Raw genomic sequence first — 12,595 nt, forward strand, 5'->3', positions numbered from 1 at the left:
TCAGGCATTCACAAAATGGAAGAAAGTAACACATTTTATAAATGCCTATTGTTTATTTTTATAATAAGCATCAAAGTTAAGCTTAATAATTACAGATAGCATACTGTTGGTCAAACTAAAAATAATCACATGTAATATACATTTTATGTTATTTGTTCAGATAAGATCTTTTTATGTACCCCAGAGTAGCCTCCAAATCCTGATTCCCCTCTCTTCAGCCTTATGAATGCTGAGATTACAGCTATGTGCCATCACAGCTGGATGGGTTTTTAAAATTTTAATTTAAAAAGGAGTGTTAACTATTTTATACCAAAAGTGGCTTCTATATAGCATATTTCCAAACATTGATATTAATCAATAAAACTTGTTTTAGTAATAGTTATTACCTAAGCAGCTCTGGATTAACTCATCCTTTACCTCCTCACATACTAGGTTGTCTGTATTTAATTATACCTACTTATACCATATATTAAATTGTTCTATATGTTGTTTCAAAATCTGTTCTTCTGGTGTTAGTTAGCAGGAAGTGAAGAAAAGGAAGGTAATTGAAGATAGAGGAAGTTTGAACTGGAAATGATAGCTAATCCTTGCAAGCCCAGGATCCTGTTACTTGGGATACTGAGGGATGAGGACGCTATGAGTTTGGGTGCTCTATGGAATACAGAGTAAGATTCTGGGGAGAGAGAGAGAGAGAGAGAGAGAGAGAGAGAGAGAGAGAGAGAGAGAGAGAGAGAGAGAGAAAGAAGATTAATTATAAATAGATATAGGGAAATAAATGATATATAGAGATGATAGATGTATAGATAGATAGATAGATTGATTGATAGACAGACAGACAGATAGATAAGATTTAACAGCAAAAATAAAGGATATACTGAAGAGATACACCATGTCTAAATAGCAAAGTCAAATATACATAGAAAAGCATTGATATGAGGATGAGTAGCAACCGTACTCCTTTTCTTACAAGCACGTTAATTTCACAGGGTAAATATAAAGCAAAATATAGACATAAAATATAGCAGAGAAAACAACAAAGATAAATAGGAAATAATAAAAGAAATAATGATAAATCACAAATCACAGCCAATTAATTGCAAACGTATACATCAACAGCAAAGTGCATTAGAAAAACATATTGTAGAAAAACTTATCTCAAAGATGCTGAGAGAAAATTATCATCAAGCCAAAGTATTGCTTAACAGTGAGAGTAAAATAACTTTACAGGGACGGCTTTTAACACTTTTGTAGTTCTGATAAACAAATCACTAATCAATGACATGTATTAAGAAAGAAACCAGTTAAGACTCAGAAAGGAGCTACAATGAAGATAAAAGTCTGGCATAAGACAATGAGAGAGAGAGAGAGAGAGAGAGAGAGAGAGAGAGAGAGAGAGAGAGAGAGAGAGAGAGAGAGAGAGCTTAGTAATGATAAATAAAAATTCAATATGTTCAACACAATGAGAAAAAGACAAAGATATGCAAAAGTTGAAAATGAAGATGATTTAAATATTTTTTTAGATACCTGTGCTATTTAGGGATGAAACAGCACAGATTAATTCTTGCATTTTCTTAGACCAAATATGAACAATAAAAATGTAAAGATGGGCCGGGCGGTGGTGGCGCACGCCTGTAATCCCAGCACTCTGGGAGGCAGAGGCAGGCGGATTTCTGAGTTCGAGGCCAGCCTGGTCTACAGAGTGAGTTCCAGGACAGCCAGGGCTATACAGAGAAACCCTGTCTCCAAAAAACCAAAAAAAAAAAAAAAAAAAAAAAAAAAAATGTAAAGATGGGAGTTGGAAAACAGATTTAGTGTTTAAAAGTACCTGTCACTTTTGCAAAGAAGTGGGGTCCTATGGGAACATAACATACTCTTCTCATCTTTGTACCCATCAGACATGCAGGGAGACATTCTCTGCATTCTGTAAAACATTCATATATCTCAAATAAAATAAATCTAAAAAAATCATAAAAATGTAAGCAATAAAAGATTGTTTTTCTTTACACTGAGAGAGACCAAGGGGACTTGCAAGCATAAGCATGCCAAATGATATCCTTTGGAACAGACACATAAAACAGAAGGAAATTTTAAGATAAATGAAAGTGATAATTTCTATTAGTTGTCAACTTGAGATCTGGACTCAAGTAAAAGAAACATCTCTGTGTGTATCTGTGAGGCAGGTTTCCAAAGCATTATAGAAGAAGGGAGAGCAGCCACTATGGAAACTTTCAGTGGGTGGCCCAAATGTCAGGAGGTTTGAGGAAGAAACCATGTTATCCACCTTTACTGCCACCTTCCTGATACTGCTGTAATCATCCTTTCATGGCAGGTCCAGACTCTTCAGCCTAGCCATGCAGGCAGAAAACAAGCAGCTCCTAGGTAAGCCCCAGGCCTTTGACACAGATTGAAAGGGCTAAGGCCTTGGACTGAGCAGCTATCAGCTTCTCGGCTTCTTCAGAAAGAGCACGACCTTTATTAAACTTCCCATCCCCTAGCCTACAAGGCATCCTATTAACTCTAATATATGCAGACTATTGATTATATTCTCTCAGAGAATCTTGCTTAATGCAAACAGCTTCCAGAAGCATTTTCAAAGCATTGATTAATTTTCCAAAGCAAGAGAAGAACAATTAAAGTGGAAATTATTTGTGGACCTATTGAGTGTATACAAAAGATGGCAAAATATTATAATGTGTAGACTTAAGACATCAGATTTCAAAAGACCATGTTGACATTTTATCACTCTCTTCCTATTCTCAAATACCTACAGCTCTTTCCTATGGAAGAAAATATTTCTCTACCTAAATGAACATTGGGCAAATGGTCAAGCTGTTCACAGCTGCAACCACACTTCTTATATCAGTTTTTGTGGATTAGTTATCTTCCTCTTTATTGTGAAAAGATATCTGACAGAGACAAGTGCAAGATGGAAGGATTGTCTTTGCTCACATTTCCAAGATTCAATTCATGGTGGAGGAGGCACCATTTTGGGAGCTACAGTTGCTGTGGAGTATGTGCGTCCAGGAAGAGGAGAGGAACAAAGAATCCACAGTTAGATATTTCTTTGTTGATTTTTTTAAATCAAGTCTGGGATAGTAGTCAATAGGATGATGCCACCCACTTTCCAGAAGATCTTCCCTTTCTAGACTATCTTGAGAGGCATGCATTAAGTGTATCTTCTAGATAATTCTAAATACTTGTGATAGTCAAAACTAAGTCATTCCACTTGGCCTTTGTTTACTCGTTGGTTCATTCTATTGATGGGATTTTCTTTTTTAACAATCTTCTTTTTTGTTCTATGTGTTTCTGTTGAGATCAGAAAGTCTTCTGAAGAACAGGATGCTGCTACCGCATTCTTTCATTTTTTAATGCAAAATTTATTTGAAGTGATTCATAAAATTGCAGAAAATAATTGAGTTGTGTAGTGGTTCTATATACTTCTTTATTGTATAATATCTAAATTATGGTAAATTTATGTCCTCAAATATTTATCACTTCTTTTTGGTAAATCTTTCAAAATCCTATTTCTAGCTTTTTGAAATATAAAATGTATCAGTGTCAACTGTAATCCTCCTATATCAGTAGTTTATAGGAATTTGTTACTCTTGTCTAACAGGAAATTAGTACCTAACTCTACATCATTTTGCAAAGAATCTTTTTCATTTACAAATTCTATGAAGTCAGTTTACATTTTGAAAGATTCAGCGTGACTGAAATCAAGGTGTTTGTCTGGGTTTGACTCATTTTGTAAGGGTCTCCAGGTACAAATGCTAAGAGTCCATTCCTTTTAATTCCTGGGTAGAATTCCACTGTGTACATGTACTATGATTTCTTTACCATTTATTGACTTATAGACATTTGGGTTATTTCCATTAATTAGTAACTATGGATAATTAGACTTGCATGGTCTTGAATTCACTGATTATATTTTCATTGAATATTCATTGGTAATAGATTGTTGCCCCTTATGGTAGTGCAGAACATCCATACTGATGTCAGTGATGTCAGTAGTATAATGCACACTAACAGCAACACTGTTCAAATATTCCCCTTTATTTTCTGTCCTGCCATTGATTGTTTTCTTTAACCATTTTGTCAAAGTTTTCTTTTTGGAGTCTGTTAATATCCTTGTGGCTTTGAATTTTATTGTCACGGTGATTAGTTATGTTAAACAGTTTTTGTATATCTGTTGGTCATTTATTTATCTTCTTTTGAAAACGTTGACCTATTGTAAATGATCACTGGATGAGCTAGTAGGCATGCTGGTCAAGAACAACTGGGAGAGGGGTGACTCGAAAGATAGTTCTGCAGTTAAGAGCATGCACTATTCTTGCAAAGGTCCTGATTTGCTTCCTAACATCCATGTCAGGAAATTCCCAGTTCCCTTTAACTCCAGGTGTATTATATATCTTCTTCTCATTGCTATGTGCATCTATATGCAGGGACACATAGCCACACACATATCCACATATAAATAAATAGAGTTCTGCAGCTGTTGTTGTAGTCTAACAGAGAGACAGAGGTGGTTTGTCTATTTTGAAAGTATAGTCAGAGACAGATTCTCATAGGAGCCAGTTTTTATATAGAATTACAATGATGAGAGCATCTGCTGCCTGTCCTTACTGCTGGGCAGACTTTTGGAGGGTCTGATATAGTGATCCATCCTAGAGAACCTACTGTACTTGGAGCAGTTTGTAGGAACCCCCTCCCATCTCTAGAGTCCCAGAGCTGCTGCTGGGGGCCTGACTGGACTCCCTACCCAGCAACCTCCAAGCCTGCCCTCCCGAATACCACTCCCCTTCCATTCCTTCTGCCCGTTCTGCTGCCTGTCACTCTGCAGGAGTGCAGAGAGGCCTGAGAGCACAGGTACCACCACTGCTGTTACTCAGAGGAACCTGTCCAGAACCTTTGGGTGGAAGCCTTCTGGTTTCTGTCTCTGGATGGAGACCATCCTCTGCCACAGTGTGCCATATCCAGGTTGTACAGGGAGATAGCTAGCCTCCCAGGACTCTGTGAGAGCACAGAGCTGATCCTGGGCCACAGAGCTACATACACAAATACTACCACAAGAGAGCTGGTCTCCCAGGAGTGCCTACATACCTGTGTGCACAGAGAGAAAGGGAATCCTAGGAATACAGATACACAGGCTTGCAGAACAGATAAGCCACAGTCTAAGACAGCAAAACCAGCTAACACCAGAGATAATCAGATGGCAAAAGATAAACTCAAGAACATTACCAACAGAAACCAAGGCAACATGGCACCATTCAAACCCAGTTCTCCCACAACAGGAAGTCCTGGATACCCAAAAACAATGGAAAAGCAAGATGTGGATTTAAAATCACATCTCATGATGCTGATAGAGGACTTCAAGAAGGACAAAAATAACTTCCTTTAAGAAATACAGAAAAACATGGGTCAAAAATTAGAAGCTCTTAAAAAGGAACCACAAAAATGCCTTAAAGAAATACAGGAGAACATGGGTCAACAGATAGACACCCTTAAAAAGGTAACATAGAAATCCCTTAAAGAATTACAGGAAAACAAAAACAAACAAGTGAAGGAACTGAGCAAAACCATACAGGATCTAAAAAGGGAAGTAAAAACAAAAAAGAAATCACAAAGAGAGACACCTCTGGAGATAGAAAACTTTGGAAAGAAATCAGGAGTCATAGATATAAGCATCAACAACAGAATACAAGAGATAGAAGAAAGAATCTCAGGTGCTGAAGATTCCATAGAAAACATTGACTCAACAGTCAAAGAAAATACAAAATGCAAAAACCTTGTAATCAAAAACATCCAGGAAATCCAGGACACAATGAGAAGACCAAATCTAAGGATTATAGCTATAGAAGAGAGCAAAGACTTACAACTTAAAGGGTCAGTAAATATCTTCAGCAAAATTATATAAGAAAAGAAAAGAAAAAAAAAAGAAAAGAGATGCCTGTTTACATACAAGAAGCCTACAGAACTTAAAACACCAGAACAGAACAGAAATTCCTCCAGTCACATAATATTCAAAATACCAAAGGCATAAAACAAAGAAAGAATATTAAAAGTAGTAAGGGAAAAACGTTAAGTAACATTTAAAGACAGACCTATTAGAATTACTCCACTCTTCTCACCAGAAACTATGAAAGCTAGAAGATGCGGGAAAGATGTCATACAGACCCTAAGAGAACATAAATGTCAGCCCAGGCTACTATACCCAGAAAAACCTCAATTACCATAGATGGAGAAGACAAGATATTCCTTGACAAAACCAAATTTACAAAATATCTTTCCACAAATCCAACTCTTCAAAGGATAATGGGTGGAAAATAACAAAACAAGGAGGGAATGTATTTGCTTCTTTTTGTTCTAGAGCTTTCCGTTGTGTTACCAAGCTGCTAGCGGTCTGAGGCTGGTCTTAAGTTCAAACAAAAACAATGGAAAACACACATACACATGGACTTTGAACAATGTTCTACTCAATGAAAGCTTGGTCAAGGAAGGAATAAAGAAAGAAATTAAAGACTTTTTAGAATTTAATGAAAATGAAGACACATTATACCAAAATTTATGGGACACAATGAAAGCAGTGCTAAGAGTGACTCCAAAAAGAAAATGGAGAGAGCTTATGCTAGCAGCTTTATAACACACCGGAAAGTTCTAGAACAAAAAGAAGAAAATACATCCAAGAAGAGTAGATGGCAGGAAATAATCAAACTCAGGGACAAAAATCAACCAAATAGAAACCAAAAGAACTATATAAGGAATCTACAAAATCAGCAGCTGATTCGTTGAAAAACTTAGCAAGATAGATAAACCCTTAACCAGAATAATGGGAGGGCACAAAGGCACTACACAAATTAATAACATCAGAAAAGAAAAAGGAGACATAACAACAGAAACTTAACAAAATTGGAAAATCTGGATGAAATGGACAATTTTCTAGACACATACCAGGTGCCAACATCAACACAGGATCATATAAACCATCTGAATAGTCCCATAAATTCTGAGGAAATAGAAGCAGTTGTTAATAGTCTCCCAACCAAAAAAAGACCAAAACAAAACAAAAAAAACCCAGGACCAGATGGGTTTAGTGGGGAATTCTATTGGATCTTCAAAGAAGAGCTAATAACAGTATTCTTCAAACTATTCCACAAAATAAAAACACAAGGAACACTACCCAATTCATTCTATGAAGCCATAATAACACTTATACCTAAACCAAACAAAGACCAAAAAAGGAAAGAAAACTTCAGACCAATTTCCCTTATGAACATTGATGCAAAAATATTCCAAAAAAAATTCTTGCTAACTGAATCCAAGAATACATCAAAACTATCATTCACCAGGATCAAGTAGACTTCATCGCAGGGAGGCAGGGATGGTTCAATGTATGGAAATCCATCAATGTAATCCACTACATAAACAAATTCAAAGAAAAAAAAACCCCACATGATCCTTTTGTTAGATGCTGAAAAAAGCATTTGACAAAATTCAGCATCCATTCATGATAAGTGTTGGAGAGATCAGGAATTCAAGGCCCATAACTAAACAAGGTAAAAGCAATATACAGCAAATCAGTTGCCAACATCAAACTAAATGGAGAGAAACTTGAGGTAATCCAACTAAAATCAGGGACCAGACAAGACTGCCCTCTCTCTCCCTATTTATTCAATATAGTACTTGAAGTTCTAGTTAGAACAATTAGACAACAAAAGGAGGTCAAAGGGATACAAATTGTAAAGGAACATGTCAAAAATCACTATTTGCAGATGATATGATTGTACACTTAAGTGACCCCAAAAATCCCATCAGAGAACTCCTATAGCTGATAAACAACTTCAGCAAAATAGCTCGATATAAAATTAACTCAAACAAATCAGTAGCCTTCCTCTACTCAAAGGATAAACTAGCTCTCAAAGGATAAGAAATTAGGGGAACGACACCCTTCACAATAGTTACAAATAATATTACATACCTTGGTGTGACTCTAACCAAGCAAGTGAAAGATTTGTATGACAAGAACTTCAAGCTTCTGAAGAAAGAAATCAAAAAAAAAATCTCAGAAGATGGAAATATCTCCCATGCTCATGGATTGGCAGGATTAATATAGTAGAAATAGAGCTAGAAAGAACAATCTGAAAATTCATTTGGAATAACAAAAAAAACCAGGATAGTGAAAACTATTCTCACAACAAAAGACATTCTAGGGGAATCACCATCTCTGACATCAAATTCTACTACAGAGCATTAGTGATAAAAAAGTGTATAGTATTGATACAGAGATAGGCAGGAAGATCATTGGAATAGAATTGAAGACCCAGAAATGAACCCACACACCTATGGTCACTTGATATTTGACAAAGGAGCTAAAAAAAAATCCAGTAGAAAAAAGACAGCATTTTAAACAAATGGTGCTGGATAAACTGGAGGTCAGCATGTAGGAAAATGCAAATTGACCCATTCTTATCTCCTTGTACAAAGCTCAAGTCCACATGAATCAAGGACCTCCACATAAAACTGGAGACACTGAAGCTTATAGAGGAGAAAGTGGGGGAGAACCTTGTATACATGGGCACAGGGGAAATTTTCCTGAACAGAACACCAATTGCTTATGCTCTAAGAACAAGAATTGACAATGGGACCTCATGAAACTGCAAAACTTCTGTAAGGCAAAGGACACTGTCAATAGGACAAAACAGCAACCAACAGATTTGGAAAAGATCTTTACCAATCCTACATCCTATAGAGGGCTAATATCCAATGTATACAAAGAACTCAAGAAGTTAAACTCCAGAGAGTCAAATAACCCTGTTAAAAATTGGGTACAGAGCTAAACAGAGAATTCTCAACTGAGGAAACTCAAATGGCTGTGAAGCACCTAAAGGAATGTTCAAAGTCCTTAGTTATCAGGGAAATGCAAATCAAAACAACCCTGAGATTCTACCTCATACTAGTCAGAATGGCTAAGATAAAAACCTCATGGCACAGCAGATGCTGATGAGGATGTCAAGAAAGAGGAACACTCCTCCTTTGCTGGTGGGATTGGAAGCTGGTAAAACCACTCTGGAAATCAGTTTGGCAGTTCCTCAGAAAACTAGACATAGTATTACCTGAGGACCCAGTTATACCACTTCTGGGCAAATACCCAGAAGATACTCCAACATGTAATAAGGACACATGCTCCACTATATTCCTAGCAGCCTTATTTATAATAGCCAGAAGCTGGAAAGAACCCAGATATCCCTCAATGGAGGAATGGATACAGAAAAATGTGGTATATTTATACAGTTAAGTACTATTCAGCAATTAAAAACAATGAATTCATGAAATTCTTAGGCAAATGGATGGAATTAGAAAGTGTCATCCTGAGTGAGGTAACCCAATCACAAAAGAACACACATGGTTTGCACTCACTGATATTAGCCCAAAAGCTCAGAATACCCAAGATACAACTCACTGACCACACAAAGCTCAAGAAGAAGGAAGACCAAAGTGTGAGTGTTTTGGTTTTTCTGAAAAAGGGGACAAAATACAAAAATAATTATCGAGACAACGTGTGGAGCAGAGACAGAATGAATGGCCACCCAGAGACTGTCCTTCCTGGGAATTCATCATATAAACAGTCACCAAACCCAGTCACTAATATGGATGATAAGAAGTGCTTGCTGAAAGGAGCCTGGTATGGCTGTCTCCTGAGGGGCCCTGCTAGAACCTTACAGATACAGAGGCAGTTGCTAGCAGTTCCCAATGGAGGAGCTAAAGGGGTTTACAGCCCCATGGTAAGAACAATGATGTTGGCCTACCAGAATCCCCAAGGCTCCCAGGGAATAAGCCATCAACCAAGGGGTACACATGGTTCCAGCTAAAATTGTGCCTCATAGGGCAGTGGTGGGAGGAGAGGTCCTTGGTCCTATGAAGGCTCAATAGTTGCCCCAGGGCTTTCTGGGAGGAAAGGAAAGTATAACATTTGGAATGTAAATGAAGAATATATTTAAGAAAAAAAAAGAAAGAAAGAAAGAAAGAAAGAAAGAAAGAAAGAAAGAAAGAAAGAAAGAAAGAAAGAAAGAAAGAAAGAAAGAAAAATGAGAGCAGGCTCAGAGTAAGCCAGGAAAAGAGCCTCCTAAGCACAATGGTGGCAAGCTAGGGTATGGGCTCCAGAATTACTGATCCAAGGGAAAGTGGGCTGTACAGAGCCATATTGGGGTAGTCATGCACATGGTTTGAGTTTGACATTGGTCAAGGACAATCCCTGGCTTCGGGCAGGAATCTGCTGTTAATAAACATAATAGGGAAGTAGGTTAAAGCAGGAATTTTTATCCTTGGGTGGAGTACTAAAAGTGTCCTTGACTATGGTCAAGGTTAACTTCTCCCAGATAGCCAGGATCCTGCTCCACCTAGGGTGGAGTGCTCGAAGTAAAGGTTAAGCTCATTGTTCCTCCGGGTCTAGGAATTCCTGAATTGAGCAGGACCCACCCAGCTGCTGGAGCAGTCAAGACAAGGACCTCCAAGAGAAGCTAGACAACTTCCACAGGAACTCAGTCTGGAGTCTGGGGCGAAGGGTTTGCCCAAACAGTTAAAAGGTCTGGCGCCATTAAAGTTTCCGGCCTTGATCAGTGAAATATTGTCTTGGCCCTTCTTCTTTTCGCCCCTTCCCCATCCATCCCTCAGCTTCTGTTCCAGCAACCCAGTTTGTAATAGCTGCAGGCAGCTAAGGAATACAACAGTGGGAGATTGCCCTGTAAACTCTAAAATGTTTGAAGTGCACATGACACCATTTCAAATGATGGATCTGCCCAGAAAGAAATTGGAACATGGGTCATAAGAAAAAGAATGTCCCAAGTATAGACGGAATATAAACTCAATGTTTTATGAGAGCAGAAAGAACAACCTCATTTCATTTTGCATCAACATAAATCCTATGGAAGAAATGAACTAAATTTCTATATTCCATTTATATACTAAAGGATCAGAAGACTTCCAGTCGATGTGGAAAAAGGATTTGAGAGCTTTGCATATTTTGCAGACTCAGAATAATTAAGTGTGATGGAAAACTAGCTATTGAAGGCATATTCAAATACATGCAGTAAATACCCTTTACTTTATATAAACAAATACCCTAGCACTCTCAGAAAATTAAATTTAAGCCATAATAAATTAGCCTTCATTTGATGCTATATTAAGATGATTTATGGGTGCTGGAGAAAAATTGAAGGTGACAGTCATAGTTCTACTTCATTTCAAAATTTACTTGTGCTGAACCACCAGAAGAACTGGGCCAGGTTTTCTAAATATCAAGGCTACTGTGCTTGTTCATCTCCTAACTTATTCAAGGGACAGCTAAGGACATGGATCTTTGACACTGCTAAGTTTATAGAACCATATTTATGTTAGTGGCCAGTTCTTAGGATCATGTGCTTGAATGAAGAGCTAGCCCCTCTATGTTAAGAGGTCTTTGCATGGGCTAGGAGGATGGCTTAGTGGTTAAGAGTACTGACTGCTCTTCCAGAGGTCCTGAGTTCAATTCCCACCAAACACATGGTGGCTCATAACCATCTGTAATGGGGATCCAATGCCCTCTCTGCTGTGTGTGAAGACAGTGGCAGTGTACCTATATACATGAGATAAATAAATAAAAAAATAAAAAATCTTTTTTTTTAAAAAAAAGAGGTATTTGCATCAGGCTACCAGATTAAGAAATAATGATTAAACAGTTTATGATAATATTGCCAATTTTCCTGGCATATTTTCTTTCTGCTCATGCAACTAATGTAAGCACTGCAAATAATAAATGCCAGTTAAGAAAGGTTTTCCCAAGGGCTAGGTTGATCTCATTTTTAAGATACATTGGTTAGTTTGTTATGTGAGTCAGATTCATCTTGGCTGTGCAGCTGTTTAAAAGCTAGCTAGCTGTGTGCCCTTTAACAGAAGACTATGCAGGCTGATATTTCATTACTTTCAGATTAGTTGATCAACAACCTACAGCACAACATTAACTTTGGTTCCTGTGAAATTGTTCAGGCTAATAGGTTTCAAAGGTTGTTGTTCAATTTATCTGCCTATTAGAAGAAATCATTAAGTAGAAGTAAACAGCTTTTAGAAATGAGTTTTTCATTTACTGGTGGGAACATTTTTCTTTAAGAAGGCACAATGTATCATATAGTTAAAGCACTAATTAAAAATGTTTTCCTTTGATTTACCTAATTTTCCTCAACTGTATTAAATAATAGTCAGTCATGGGGCTGGTGTGGAGAGATCAAAGAGCCTTGTGCTCAAGTTTGTCACTGAGGAATTCGTAATGACTCTCCTCTGTACCTACTCTTGGGCATGTGGGGACTGGGGGTTGGGGGGAGGAAATCTATTTTATCACACAAATGAGAAAAATCTTTTTCATTAAAAGAAGAGCTATTTTTAAAATATAGAAGCTAAGTCAAATATAGAAGTGACCGTTTGCATATATGGAATATGTTAAAATATAACTACCTGATCATTGCTGCAGACTATGCTTGTATTTATATTGTTTTTAAACTAGCATTATTGGAAGTTCATTTCTCATTACACCATTGAGTCTCAAGGTGAACTGAGAAGCTTCAGTCTT

Source organism: Apodemus sylvaticus, chromosome 4, assembly GCF_947179515.1.
Source record: "Apodemus sylvaticus chromosome 4, mApoSyl1.1, whole genome shotgun sequence".
Taxonomy (NCBI): domain Eukaryota; kingdom Metazoa; phylum Chordata; class Mammalia; order Rodentia; family Muridae; genus Apodemus; species Apodemus sylvaticus.